At 36.9% G+C, this 15,322-nt stretch overlaps 1 long non-coding RNA gene across 1 annotated transcript in view; it reads left to right on the top strand.

The window, feature by feature from the left end:
* The window catches only part of LOC102128930 (uncharacterized), a 567,074-nt gene extending 555,132 nt beyond the window's left edge, over window positions 1-11,942 (top strand). Inside the window, exon 4 of the long non-coding RNA XR_006697640.2 lies at window positions 11,556-11,942. This is a non-coding gene — a long non-coding RNA (uncharacterized lncRNA). The remainder of the gene's footprint in view (window positions 1-11,555) is intronic.
* Window positions 11,943-15,322: the final 3,380 nt, after the last annotated feature.

Below are 15,322 nucleotides of genomic sequence, written 5' to 3'. Positions count from 1 at the left end.
GAGACACAACAAAAAAAGAGAATTTTGGACCAATATCCCTGATGAACATCGATGCAAAAATCTTCAATAAAATACTGGCAAACCGGATTCAGCAGCATATCAAAAAGCTTATCCACCATGATCAAGTGGGCTTCATCCCTGGGATGCAAGGCTGGTTCAACATTCGCAAATCAATAAACATAATCCAGCATATAAACAGAACCAAAGACAAGAACCACATGATTATCTCAATTGATGCAGAAAAGGCTTTTGACAAAATTCAACAGCCCTTCATGCTAAAAACGCTCAATAAATTCGGTATTGATGGAACGTACCTCAAAATAATAAGAGCTATTTATGACAAACCCACAGCCAATATCATACTGAATGGGCAAAATCTGGAAAAATTCCCTTTGAAAACTGGCACAAGACAGGGAAGCCCTCTCTCACCACTCCTATTCAACATAGTGTTGGAAGTTCTGGCTAGGGCAATTAGGCAAGAGAAAGAAATCAAGGGTATTCAGTTAGGAAAAGAAGAAGTCAAATTTTCCCTGTTTGCAGATGACATGATTGTATATTTAGAAAACCCCATTGTCTCAGCCCAAAATCTCCTTAAGCTGATAAGCAACTTCAGCAAAGTCTCAGGATACAAAATTAATGTGCAAAAATCACAAGCATTCTTATACACCAGTAACAGACAAACAGAGAGCCAAATCAGGAATGAACTTCCATTCACAATTGCTTCAAAGAGAATAAAGTACCTAGGAATCCAACTTACAAGGGATGTAAAGGACCTCTTCAAGGAGAACTACAAACCACTGCTCAGTGAAATTAAAGAGGACACAAACAAGTGGAAGAACATACCATGCTCATGGATATGAAGACTGAATATTGTGAAAATGGCCATACTGCCCAAGGTTATTTATAGATTCAATGCCATCCCCATCAAGCTACCAATGAGTTTCTTCACAGAATTGGAAAGAACTGCTTTAAAGTTCATATGGAACCAAAAAAGACCCCGCATTGCCAAGACAATCCTAAGTCAAAAGAACAAAGCTGGAGGCATCACGCTACCTGACTTCAAACTATACTACAAGGCTACAGTCACCAAAACAGCATGGTACTGGTACCAAAACAGAGATATAGACCAATGCAACAGAACAGAGTCCTCAGAAATAATATCACACATCTACAGCCATCTGATCTTTGACAAACCTGAGAGAAACAAGAAATGGGGAAAGGATTCCCTATTTAATAAATGGTGCTGGGAAAATTGGCTAGCCATAGGTAGAAAGCTGAATCTGGATCCTTTCCTTACTCCTTATACGAAAATTAATTCAAGATGGATTAGAGACTTAAATGTTAGACCTAATACCATAAAAACCCTAGAGGAAAACCTAGGTAGTACCATTCAGGACATAGGCATGGGCAAAGACTTCATGTCTAAAACACCAAAAGCAATGGCAGCAAAAGCCAAAATTGACAAATGGGATCTCATTAAACTAAAAAGCTTCTGCACAGCAAAAGAAACTACCATCAGAATGAACAGGCAACCTACAGAATGGGAGAAAATTTTTGCAATCTACTCATCTGACAAAGGGCTAATATCCAGAACCTACAAAGAACTCAAACAAATTTACAAGAAAAAAACAAACAACCCCATCCAAAAGTGGGCAAAGGATATGAACAGACATTTCTCAAAAGAAGACATTCATACAGCCAACAGACACATGAAAAAATGCTCATCATCACTGGCCATCAGAGAAATGCAAATCAAAACCACAATGAGATACCATCTCACACCAGTTAGAATGGCGATCATTAAAAAGTCAGGAAACAACAGGTGCTGGAGAGGATGTGGAGAAATAGGAACACTTTTACACTGTTGGTGGGATTGTAAACTAGTTCAACCATTATGGAAGACAGTATGGCGATTCCTCAAGGATCTAGAACTAGATGTACCATATGACCCAGCCATCCCATTACTGGGGATATACCCAAAGGATTATAAATCATGCTGCTATAAAGACACATGCACACGTATGTTCATTGCGGCACTATTCACAATAGCAAAGACTTGGAATCAACCCAAATGTCCATCAGTGACAGACTGGATTAAGAAAATGTGGCACATATACACCATGGATTACTATGCAGCCATAAAAAAGGATGAGTTTGTGTCCTTTGTAGGGACATGGATGCAGCTGGAAACCATCATTCTTAGCAAACTATCACAAGAACAGAAAACCAAACACCACATGTTCTCACTCATAGGTGGGAACTGAACAATGAGATCACTTGGACTCGGGAAGGGGGACATCACACACCTGGGCCTATTATGGGGAGGGGGAAGAGGGGAGGGATTGCATTGGGAGTTATACCTGATGTAAATGACGAGTAGTTGGGTGCTGACGAGTTGATGGGTGCAGCACAGCAACATGGCACAAGTATACATATGTAACAAACCTGCACGTTATGCACATGTACCCTAGAACTTAAAGTATAATAATAAAAAAAAAGAAAATGCAAAATTAATTAAAATAATTACATTTGTTGGGTATTTAGACCTTCATATATATGTGTGTGTGTATATATATGTATATGTATGTTACTGTATTTAGCATATTAAAATGCTGTGATTATTTTATTACATTTTATTAATTTATACAGCATAATATATAATTATTCTCTCCTCTATGTTAGCTTGTTTTACCATGATGATTTTGTACCATATTAGATTATATTATAACACTTCTTTACATGAACCGAGATTATCTACAATGCAATGACTGGGTCTTACTCTTCCTTAGCTTTGGAGTGTTTTGCATGATTATTGGCACATAGTAGACAGCCAATGTACACTAGAGTTAAGTGAGTGAAGATCAGATAAATGGTTAAATCGATGGTGGGCAGTCATAAGCATATATTCCATACTATAAGATTGTCTGTAAAACAAATGCAAGAGGATTAACTGGATTTTTCCTATAGAGCTCATTAGAATTAAGCATGACGTAAATAGAATGATTAAGTAATACTACACAACAGGGTTTCTCATCAGTGGCAATGTGAACAATTTGGGTGGGATAATTCTTCATTGTGTGTGCTATCCTATGAATTATAGGATATACAGCAGCATCTCTGGCCACTTCCCAGTAGATGCCAATAGCAATCCTACTCGCTCCAGCTCTGAAAACCAGAAATGATTCCAGACATTGCCAACTAGCTGTGAGGCAGGGAGGGACAAAATCTCCTTCAATGAAGAACCTCTGTATATAGTGTCTGATTTCAGGATAGTATTACACATTTGTATTATATTTTCTTTTTCCAAAATGTAAATACATAATTGGGCAGGGAAATAAAGGGAATAGTAATGACATTTTCTGCCCAGATTGGGCAAAATGGAAAGCAATATTTGTCTTCCAGAAAAATTGTTTCAAGAAATGTTATTTATTCTTGTAAGCTGCATATTTTCAGGCTGTAAAGTAAAAACAAATCTCTAGATGCCAAAATCCTAGTGTTTTGGGCTCTCCGATGTGGTTTCCATGGGCTCTCCATGTGGTTTCCTCCTACAACGTATAAATTCCCACCTCTGTTGGAAGAGCCCTACACTGCCTTCTTGAAGGTTTTATATTTGACTTCTATTTTAGAACTGATATGGCAATTTTCCTAATTAAATATACCCATCATCCAAATTCTGCAGGATTTGTCTGTATTTTGTTTCCTTCTACAGGCTGTACAAAATCTGAGTCCTGAACTCCTTAGTCTGTACAAAAAATTTAATTAAATCTAATAATCATTTTACTGACATGTTTCCAAAACACTTGCATTAAAAAAAAAAAATTTCCTCACTGAAGAGTCAGATAAGATAAATTCTATGTAATAAACGAAGAATAAGGAAATGGAGACGTAGAGAATTAGGAAATTGTGAGCATATTACTGATAGAACTAGATGTAAATCTAATGCCTTCAGTCCCAATTCCAAACTCTGAACTTGGAACTTCCACATATGTAAGAATGGCCTTGGGAGCTTGTTAAAAATGCACACTTTATGCAGCATATGCAGATCTTCTGCTTCTGTGGGTGTCTGTCCAAGAATTTCCTTTTTTACAATATTTATTTATTTATTTTTAGTATCTTGAGTGCTCAAGATTGCCATCATTATACTGGTCTAGGTCATGGTCCACCTTTTACAGGACTGTTCTGATTATTTTGTTTTTTCCCTTTTTTCCAGTTTCCATTCTTCCCTCCCTTTCTCTAACATGCACATCGATCTTAATATGTTTCATGCATGTTCTTAGATATCTGTGCAACTTTGAAAATCTATAGGTTGTTTTGACTGTACCTGTGTTTTTAATTTTCAAAAAATGGTATTTGAAAATACCACAGATCACTTTATGGCTTTAATTTTTTATCAGCACTACATTATTAATATTTATTCACATTGCTATGTACATTCAGTTCTTTTGAGGGCATAGTTTTTATATAGTATACACTCAACACGTTGCCTTGTTCATTTCCTTGAAATGGACACCTGAATTATTTCCATGTCCCAGTTGCCATACTCAGGGTAATGTTGAACGCCATCAAATTCCTTGATTGGCTTGTGAGAAAGTTTCTCTTCTGAAGACTTGTTTCACTGGGTCATAAGATAATATATAACAAAATTTGACTCATTACATTCAGAATGCTGGTAGGGAAGGATATATTCATACACACCACTATGGTGGTACACTTCAACTCTCATCCCTGACCCCACATATTCTCGCCAATATTTGGCACTATCTTACCTCAATCTTTGCCAATACCACTAGTATTAAGCGCATCTTTTGCCTATATTTTTAGTAAAAACTGTATCATCCTGTGAGAATTCTAATATTGGGCATCTTTCCATATTTTTTTTGGACATTTATGTTCTCTATTCTGGTAACCAGCTATTGTTTCCTCAGTTTTATTTATTTTCATGTTTATTTCTTATATCTTGTAAATCAAATATCTCTCAGTTTTAGACATTGTGAATGATTTCTGACAGATTGTTAGCAGGCAGTTAATATTTTTGTAAGAAAATTCAGTTTTAATAATATCACAACTATTAATTCATACCTCTAATCTATTTGGTATTTAGCTTTGTGTATATTGTAATGTAGAGATTCAATTATATTTTTTCTCTTTCAAGTTTGCTGATATGTGGTGCCCTCTGTATGATAAAGTTCCTATATATCCATAAACCTATTTCTGGGTCATATTCAGTTCGATGGATCTATTGATATAATCCTCTACCATTACCACAATGACTTATTTTCTTGCTCTTTGTTTCTTGTCTTTCTTGTCTCTCCTTTCTTCCTTCCCTCCCTCCCTCCCTTCCTTCCTCCCTTCCTTCCTTCCTTCCCTTTCTTCCTTCTTCTTTCTCTTCTGTTTTTCTTTCTCACTTTCTTTCTTTTCTCCTCTATTCCTTTTCTTCCTTCCTGTTAAAATTTTCATCACTGTTCTTTAAAAAAATTCAATCACTATAGTTTTGTAGCATATCTATTGTAACTTGTCAGTCAGTGTTCTCTAGAGAAACAAAACCAATAAGTGAGGTAGGTAGGTAGGTAGGTAGGTAGGTAGGTAGGTAGGTAGCTAGATAGATAGATAGATAGATGGATGATAGATGATACATACATACATACATATACAGATTGATCTTAAAGAGAAAAAAAGAGAGATTTATTTTAACCATTTTCCCATTTAGAAAAACAAAGTACAGCTTGCTGCCAGCACCTATTCTACATAAATAAACACACTTTTTGAGGATGAAGCAAATTTGACTGATTTTCAGTGTAAAAATAAAATAAAAACAGTTCTTAGAGTTATTTCTAAACAGCACTGACATCAGAATCATCTGAATCATCAGGATCATCTATTTCAGAAACATGAGATTCATCACATGAATCCTCGAGAATGATGTTGACATCACACGTAGGAATTCCACATTTTCTAGGACTTGACATTTTCAGCGGTCGAGAATTACTGTATTTTGTAAATGGAAATACCACTACTAAAACTAGAATGCTATAAATAGAATGATGTCTTTTGTTTCCAAAGTTGATATACTAGAGCAATACAAAAATAATAATAAAAGCAAGATATTTCATGGCAAAGTTATCTCAGAGTAAACACTTCTGCAAAAGTGCCCTGTTCTCAGGGCAAACCGTCAAAGGATTAAGGAATTGGCTCATGTGAGTGCAAAGAATGAAAACTCTGAAATCAATAGGACAGACCAGCAGAGTAGAAACTCAGACAGGATTTCTACATTACAATCTTGAGGCGGAATTCTCTATTCTTTGGAAAACCTTAGTGTTTACTCTTAAAACCCTCAAGTTACTGAGACCCACCTATATTAACAAAAGTAATCTCATTTACTTCAAGTCAACCAATGGCAGCTATTAATATCTACAATATACCCTCACAGCAATATCTAGACTAGTGTTTTTTGTTTGTTTGTTTTTTTGTTTGTTTGTTTTTTGAGATGGAGTCTCGCTCTGTCGCCCAGGCTGGAGTGCAGTGGCACGATCTCGGCTCACTGCTTCCTCGCCTCCCAGGTTCATGCCGTTCTCCTGCCTCAGCCTCCCAAGTAGCTGGGACTACAGGCACCCACCACACCAGCTAATTTTTGTGTGTGTTGTTAGTAGAAACAGGGTTTCACCATGTTAGCCAGGATGGTCTCAATCTCCTGACCTCATGATCCACCCACCTCAGTCTCCCAAAGTGCTGAGATTACAGGCATGAGCCACCGCACCCAGCCTAGACTTGTGTTTTATCAAACAACTGGGCATCATAGCCTAGACAAGTTAGTACATAAAATTAACCATCATGGTGTTGGAAAAATTGTATGCAGAAGAATTAAACTGGACCCCTACATTTCACCATATAGAAAAAATAACTCAAAATGGATTAAAGACTTAAATGTAAGACCTCAAACTATAAAAGTTCTAGAAGAAAACCTAGGAAATACTCTTCTAGTCATTGACCTTGGCAAAGAATTTATGATGAAGACCCCAAAAGCAAATGCACCAAAATAAAAAATAGACAAATGGAACTTGAACTAAAGAGCTTCTACACAGCAAAATAAACTATCAACAGAGCAAACCACCAGCCTACAGAATGGGAGAAAATACTTGCAAATTATGCCTCTGACAAAGCATTAATATTTAGATTCTATAAAGATTCTAATATTTAGATTTTATAAACAATTCAAACAAATCAACAAGAAAAATAACCTCATTAAAAAGTGAGCAAAAGACAGACATTTCTCAAAAGAAGATATACAAACAGTCAACAAACATTTGAAAAAAAGTTCAACATTACTAATCATCATAACTAAATAGAAATAAAAAAATATAATAACCAAAATAAAATCTCAATAGATGAACCTAACTGCAGAGTGGCGGAGACGGAGGAAAGGATTGGTGAATTTGAAGATAAAATAATAGAAATTACTCAACCTGAACAGCAGAAGAAAGTGGACTGTTAAAAAATAAACAAAGCCTTAGGGACCTGTAAGGCTATAATAATAGCTCTAAATTCATGTTAACAGAATTCTGGAGGAACAGGAGAAACACAGAGGAGCTGAAAAAGTAGTTTTAAAAATAATGGGTGAAATGGTAGAAAATATGTAAATCTACCTGATTCAAGAAGTTGAGTAAACCCCAGAAATCCATGCCAAAACACATCATAATGAAATTTCTAAAAACTAAAAACAAATATAAATCTTGAAGGCAGTAGGAAAAAAAATCTTACCTATGGGGGGAAAACAATTTGAATGACAGCAGATTTCTCATCCAAAATTGTGGAGGTGAAGAGGAAGTGATACAATACTTTTCAAGTACTGGAAGAAAAGAACTGTCAACTTAGGATCCTACATCCACTGAAATATTCTTCATTAATGAAGAGGAAAGCAAGACATTCTCAGATGAAGAAAGACGACTGTAGTTTTTCACCAGCAGACCTACTGTAATGAAAAGCTAAAGAAAATTTGCTAAACAAAAAACAAATTATAAGAGAAAGAATCTTAGAACATCAGCAAGCAAGAAAGAAAAATAGGAAAAGTAAAACTATAGGTAAATATAATAGACATTTCTTTTATTCTTGAGTTTTCTAAATTATATTTGACAGTTGAAACAATAATTTTATCACCATCTGATCTTCTAAATGTATGTAGGGAACATATTCAAAACATTTATATTATAAATAAGAGATGTTAAAAGAGTATAAAGGTAGGTAAGGTTGCCACACTTCAACTTAAAAAGTGTTGCAACAACTGACTGTGATAAATTACATATGAACAATGTGATGATAGTATGACACATATGATTCCATTTAGATTATAATCTTGAAATTACAAAATTATGGAGACAGAGAGCAAAATGTTGTTTACCAATTGTTAGGGATAGTTGGAGGAAAGGATGGGTGTGACTATATAGGAGTATAGAGAGGGATGTCACTGTTATAATAATTTTGTACCTTAATAGTGATAGTGTTTACACAAACCTGCAAGCAATAAAATGGCATAGAACTATATACATATATTGTACCAATGCTAGTTTCTTGGTTTTTATACTTCATTATTGCTGTATTAGATGTAACTGAAACACAGAAACTCTCTATACTATCTTTACAACCCTCTGTGAATTTACAATCAATTTCATATAACAAAATTTAAGCAAAATCTGCATCATCTGTCAACATAGTAATAAATTAACTAACTTTTCAAAATAGACTCAGAGTGGAGAGATTTAATACATTTTTTTCCTTTTTCTGGGATTTAGGAGGTCTTACATTTTGGAAAGATGCAGTCATTCCAGGAGACAGTATCACTGTGTAGAACTAGATTAGGCTGTGAGCTCAGTTATTCTATCATGCATTCAAAGAAATAATGTAACTGCTTTTTGAAAAACATAATGCTAGGTGGGAAACTCAAAGTCAAGTAAAACAAAGTCCTCACTGCCTAGAGACCTAAAGCTTATCAGAGGAATACAGGCATGTAACCAAATCAAGGCTCTAAAGTCCTATAGATCATGTAGCTCTTTGTACAGAATATATTGAGAGTTCAAGGTAGATGTTGCACTATCAAGGCTGCCCAGAGAGAGAATGCTTCTTGAAGGAGAGAATCTTCCATCTGAGAGTTGAAGGATGAATAGTTCTTCAGATACAAAAGGATGAAAAACAGGGCAAAGAGCTCATATATAATTTCTCTTTGTAAATGTAGCACCTAAAACTGATGGCTATTATTGAAGAGGCACTCCATAAATATGTGAAACCCTGGGAAGTTAGGACTGTATGGAAGGAAGGGAGATGAATTCTAATCATGAAAGGTAGGCAAAAGAATAAATTCCTATTTTTTCCCCTGAGTAGTGTTTTACCAGGGGTGGCAAAATTTACTTCTCTTGTATGTGTGTCTAACTAGAGACAAACTGAACAATAGAATTTTTAAAAATAAAACAAATTTTCAGGGCTTTTGTTCTTTCAATTTTTTAAACAGAGCTTAATGAATAATTTTAGTAAATTATTGGAATTTGTAAGTTCTAAAGTTTTGTATTACTTTTTGTGTTTGTTTCTAAAAATGTTAACCATTGTAAAATAGAACCGAACAAAGATTTTGATCAGCCTATTTGAAACTGTAATCAACAGAAGATACAAAAATAGATCTCAAATTCTTTAGGCAATATCTATGGAACATATAAAAGTTCTTGTTATTGAGTTGTTATTAAAATGGCAATTATATAACTGCTCACTACTATGTGTGAATTTAAGACTTGGAGTCTAGCCCATGCTCAATAGTTTATTAAAATTGAGGCAGAAAGTTAGAAGTGGAAAACTAGTTAAATGTGATCTTTAGATCTCCACAGGATAGATGAGTTAAATGGTTATATAAAATTCTCATTTCTCAATAAATAATGATGCCTCAGAAGACAGTATTTTGTTTTCACTTCTCACAATAACAGAATATTTTAGCAAACAAAAGCTCTTATTGGCATTTAAAGACACAGTGGAAAAATATATGCAATTGGTGTTGGCAGAGTTGTGCATCCTATAACACATCATTTGCTGTTATATTCGCCATGATCCTTGAAATTTCAAGTCAGGTGTTATATAGGCAAGCCAATGTTTAGAGCTAAATTTATATGATTTTTCCTCATGGTAGACAATGAGGTGTTTAAATTGGAAGTTATTCAGTTGTTATAATCCATTTAGATGGACAATCAGATAATTTATATTGCAAGCCACAAAACAGGACATTTCTGAATTTTTACTTTTATTAGAGATACATATGTGAAATAACAAGGAAAAAATACAGTGGTAACACATTAACTATTCAATAAAGATAGCATATAATACATGTAAAATACATATATGTGTATATGTACATGACACATGTGATATATGTGTGTATGCATATGTAAATATATATATAATATTATAACCAGGTATCTTTCTTGAATGTGCTAATGAATATTTCCTAAATGCTGGGCTCTCTACATAGTATTTTATTTTTCCTCAAGAATTTTTATCCTCAAGAATCCTAAGAGATATGTAATATTACTATCTTCATTTAATAGGAGAGACCACTGAAGCCTAGAAAGGTTAAGTGACTTGACCAAATTCACCCAGCTGGTAAGAGGTCAAGCCAGAAAGCTAAGATAAAAATGGTAAGCCTGACTTTAGAGGCCATATACGGAGACAGTAGGCACCCCACACATTTCTAGTGAAGCGAATGGCCTCTAAACATGGCAAATGCATTGGAATATGTGTCTCTTAGGCTTGTTTAACTTAATTTTTTAAAACCACAGTCAACATTTCTCAAAGGGTTCACTTAATTCATTATTGGGAATTTTTCAAAAGTCATTCCACAGCAATTTTCTAACATAGGAAAAAAATTGTGACATTTTCAAGGAATACAAATTAAGCAGTCCATATGGCCATGTTTCTCCTGGAAACGACATATTTTGGCTCAGTGCTGGACCGTGCATCAGAGACTGGGCAGGCTCTAGCACATGTCCCAGAGCCACTTGATGATTGTTTTAGCAGGAGTTACCAACACTTTAACAGAGTTAAGCCAGGCACTTGTGCAAATGAGTTCTGGCTCTACCTCCATGAACAGCTGATAGAAGACAGACTTCAAGTGTTCTAGTCTGGGAGAATATCAGGGCATGTCATGGTGTTTTTAGTCATATGCTCACATTAACCTGCTTTACAGAATGATTGAACTGGAAGGTATCAGAGAGAATGTCTCACCTAACTCCCACATTTGGCAGCCAGGACTGGAGAATAAAGTGATTGACCCAAATCCATGCAAATAATCAAAGGCAGAGTTAAGGGGAACTGAGATCTCCTGGCTCAAACAGTGATTTCAGCCACTCCTAATAACAGCTGAGAAGTAGTCTTTACATTTTAAGTATGAAATCTCCTAACTTCAGGGGCTGGAGTTTAAAGGGGAGTATTTTTGGTTTGTGTGACTGAAACAGCCACCACAATATCAACAATGACTAGATTTTCTCTTCATCTTTCACCAGTATTTTCTCTCTATTGACTATTCTCAGGTTTCCCAATGTAGCAGATGACTCTAGCAGCTCTAGCTTCAGCATCTTCGTAAGTTCAAGTGAAAAGGAAAAGAGAATCTCTTTTTCTTCAACAATTTCAAACTAAAATCTTGAGTCTGACTTTTCCTGGCCAGAATTAAATTTTTACTTATCCCTGAAAAACCATCAATGCTACGTTCGTGAATTTACCAATTGAGGCAGAATTTAGGTCACATGACTCTCCAAAGCCTCTTCAAAACCACATGACTCAGAGTGAGGCAGAGGTATTTGGGATATTTTCAACAGGAGAAAGGAAAATGAATGGAGGGTGCCAAAACAACTTATGTCAATTATACAATTATAAGTACAACCAAAAGAAAGTATGGAAATCAGTATTTTCACCTATCTAAATAGAGTGAAAGATTTATTCTGTTGAATATTTGCCATATTTCACTTACTTTCCACATTCAGCACTCTGCAATATTTAAAGAAGAAAATAAGTCTCCATATACTGAATAAAGACATATCAAAATTTGTGTGACAACATATTCCTTAGATTAGTTACATTTTTTGTTTATTTGTATGTTTGTGAGACAATGTTTCACTCTGTCACCCACACTAGAGTGTGGTGGTGTGAACATGGCTCACTATAGCCTCAACATCCTGGGCCCAAGCAATCCTCACACCTCAGCCTCCTGTGTAGCTAAGACCACAGGTGGGCATCGCCATGCCCAGCTACCTTTTAATTTTTTGTAGATATGGGGTCTCACTGTGTTGCACAGGCTAGTCTCAAACTCCTGGGCTCAAGTTATCCCCCCAACACTTCGCCTGACCTCCCAAAGTGTTGGGATTACAGGCGTGAGCCAGTGCACTCAGACTTACATTTTTAATAAATGAATTTAAACAAAGGAACAGAAACATATTTTTAAACACAACAATTAACAAATCAAAGTGTATTGCAAAGTACTGGAAGGGACAGCAGGGTGAAAAAATGTTACCCCACCTGCTGGAGGTGGAAAAGGTGATAATATAAAATAAATATTTTCACCTATCCTAATAGAGTAAAAGATTTACTCTGCTGGATATTTTCTGTATTTTGCCTGCCTTCCACATTCAGGACTCTGCACTCTCTTGCCCAACTATTCCTTTTAATTTTCCCATGATACATTTTTAAAATATTTTATATAATATATGTATTTGTTATTTCTTTGTTTTACTAAACTGTGTTTCCTACTGGAATGTAAGCTTCAAAAATTTGGAGATCTTTGTACTTGTTGCTGATACAGCCTAATGTCTAAAAGAGTGCCCAGCATACAGTGGATATGCAATAGATATTTGTTTAATGCTATAGAGTCTTACTTGGTAGCCATTAGCCACATATGACTATTTACATTGTAAGTTAGATTATTAAAATAAAGTTGATTTTAACATTCAGTACATTATACACACTAACCACATTTTAAATGCTTAATAGTCACATGTGACTAGAGGTGACCACGTCAGGATGATGCAGTTATAGATCATTTCTATTATTTCAGAAAGTTGTAGATGGCCGAATAGGAACAGCTCCAGTCTCCAACTCCCAGTGCAAGCGAAACAGAAGACAGGTGTTTTCTACATTTTCAACTGAGGTACTGGGTTCGTCTCACTAGGGAGTGCCGGACAATCGGTGCTGGTCAGCTGCTGCAGCCCGACCAGCGAGAGATGAAGCAGGGCGAGGCATCGCCTCACCTGGGTAGCACAAGGGGAAAGGGAATCCCTTTTCCTAGCCAGGGGAACTGAGACACACAAAACCTGGAAAATCGGGTAACTCCCACCCCAATACTGAGCTTTAAGCAAACAGGCACACCAAGAAATTACATCCCACACCTGGCCAGGAGGGTCCCATGCCCACGGAGCCTCCCTGATTGCTAGCACAGCAGTCTGCGATCTCACAGCAAGGCAGCAGCGAGGCTGGGGGAGGGCACCCGCCATTGCTGAGGCTGAAGTAGGTAAAAAAAGCCTCTGGGAAGCTCGAACTGGGTGGAGCTCACAGCAGCTCAAGGAAACCTGCTTGTCTCTGTAGACTCCACCTCTGGGGAAAGGGCACAGATAAACAACAACAAAAGCAGCAGAAACCTCTGCAGACGCAAACGACTCTGTCTGACAGCTTTGAAGAGAGCAGTGGATCTCCCAACATGGAGGCTGAGATCTGAGAAGGGACAGACTGCCTGCTCAAGTGGGTCCCTGACCCCTGATAGCCTAACTGGGAGATATCCCCCATTAGGGGCAGTCTGACACCCCACACCTCACAGGGTGAAGTACACCCCGGAGAGGAAGCCTCCAAAGCAAGAAACAGACAGGTACACTCGCTGTTCAGCAATATTCTCTCTTCTGCAGCCTCTGCTGCTGACACCCAGGCAAACAGGGTCTGGAGTGGACCTCAAGCAATCTCCAACAGACCTACAGCTGAGGGTCCTGACTGTTAGAAGGAAAACTATCAAACAGGAAGGACACCTACACCAAAACCCCATCAGTACGTCACCATCATCATCAAAGACCAGAGGCAAATAAAACCACAAAGATGGAGAAAGAGCAGGGCAGAAAAGCTGGAAATTCAAAAAATAAGAGCGCATCTCCCCCGGCAAAGGAGTGCAGCTCATCGCCAGCAACGGATCAAAGCTTGACGGAGAATGACTTTGACAAGATGAGAGAAGAAGGCTTCAGTCCATCAAACTTCTCAGAGCTAAAGGAGGAATTACGTACCCAGCGCAAAGAAACTAAAAATCTTGAAAAAAAAGTGGAAGAATTGATGGCTAGAGTAATTAATGCAGAGAAGGTCATAAACAAAATGAAAGAGATGAAAACCATGACACGAAAATACATGAAAAATTCACAAGCTTCAGTAACCAACTTGATCAACTGGAAGAAAGAGTATCAACGATTGAGGATCAAATGAATGAAATGAAGCGAGAAGAGAAACCTAAAGAAAAAAGAAGAAAAAGAAATGAACAAAGCCTGCAAGAAGTATGGGATTATGTAAAAAGACCAAATCTACGTCTGATTGGGGTGCCTGAAGGTGAGGGGGAAAATGGAACCAAGTTGGAAAACACTCTTCAGGATATCATCCAGGAGAACTTCCCCAACCTAGTAGGGCAGGCCAACATTCAAATCCAGGAAATACAGAGAACGCCACAAAGATACTCCTCGAGAAGAGCAACTCCAAGACGCATAATTGCCAGATTCACCAAAGTTGAAATGAAGGAAAAAATCTTAAGGGCAGCCAGAGAGAAAGATCGGGTTACCCACAAAGGGAAGCCCATCAGACTAACAGCAGATCTCTCGGCAGAAACTCTCCAAGCCAGAAGAGAGTGGGGGCCAATATTCAACATTCTTAAAGAAAAGAATTTTCAACCCAGAATTTCATATCCAGCCAAACTAAGTTTCATAAGTGAAGGAGAAATAAAATCCTTTACAGATAAGCAAATGCTTAGAGATTTTGTCACCAACAGGCATGCCTTACAAGAGACCCCGAAGGAAGCACTAAACATGGAAAGGAACGACCGGTACCAGCCATTGCCAAACCATGCCAGAATGTAAAGACCATTTAGGCTAGGAAGAAACTGCATCAACTAACGAGCAAAATAACCAGTTAATATCATAATGGCAGGATCAAGTTCACACATAACAATATTAACCTTAAATGTAAATGGACTAAATGCTCCAATAAAAGACACAGACTGGCAAACTGGATAAAGAGTCAAGACCCATCAGTCTCCTGTATTCAGGAGACCCATCTCACATGCAGA

Source organism: Macaca fascicularis, chromosome 4 (assembly GCF_037993035.2).
Source record: "Macaca fascicularis isolate 582-1 chromosome 4, T2T-MFA8v1.1".
Taxonomy (NCBI): Eukaryota; Metazoa; Chordata; class Mammalia; order Primates; family Cercopithecidae; genus Macaca; species Macaca fascicularis.
Note: the sequence above shows the minus strand (reverse complement) of the source record. Positions and strands in the feature narration are given on the sequence as shown.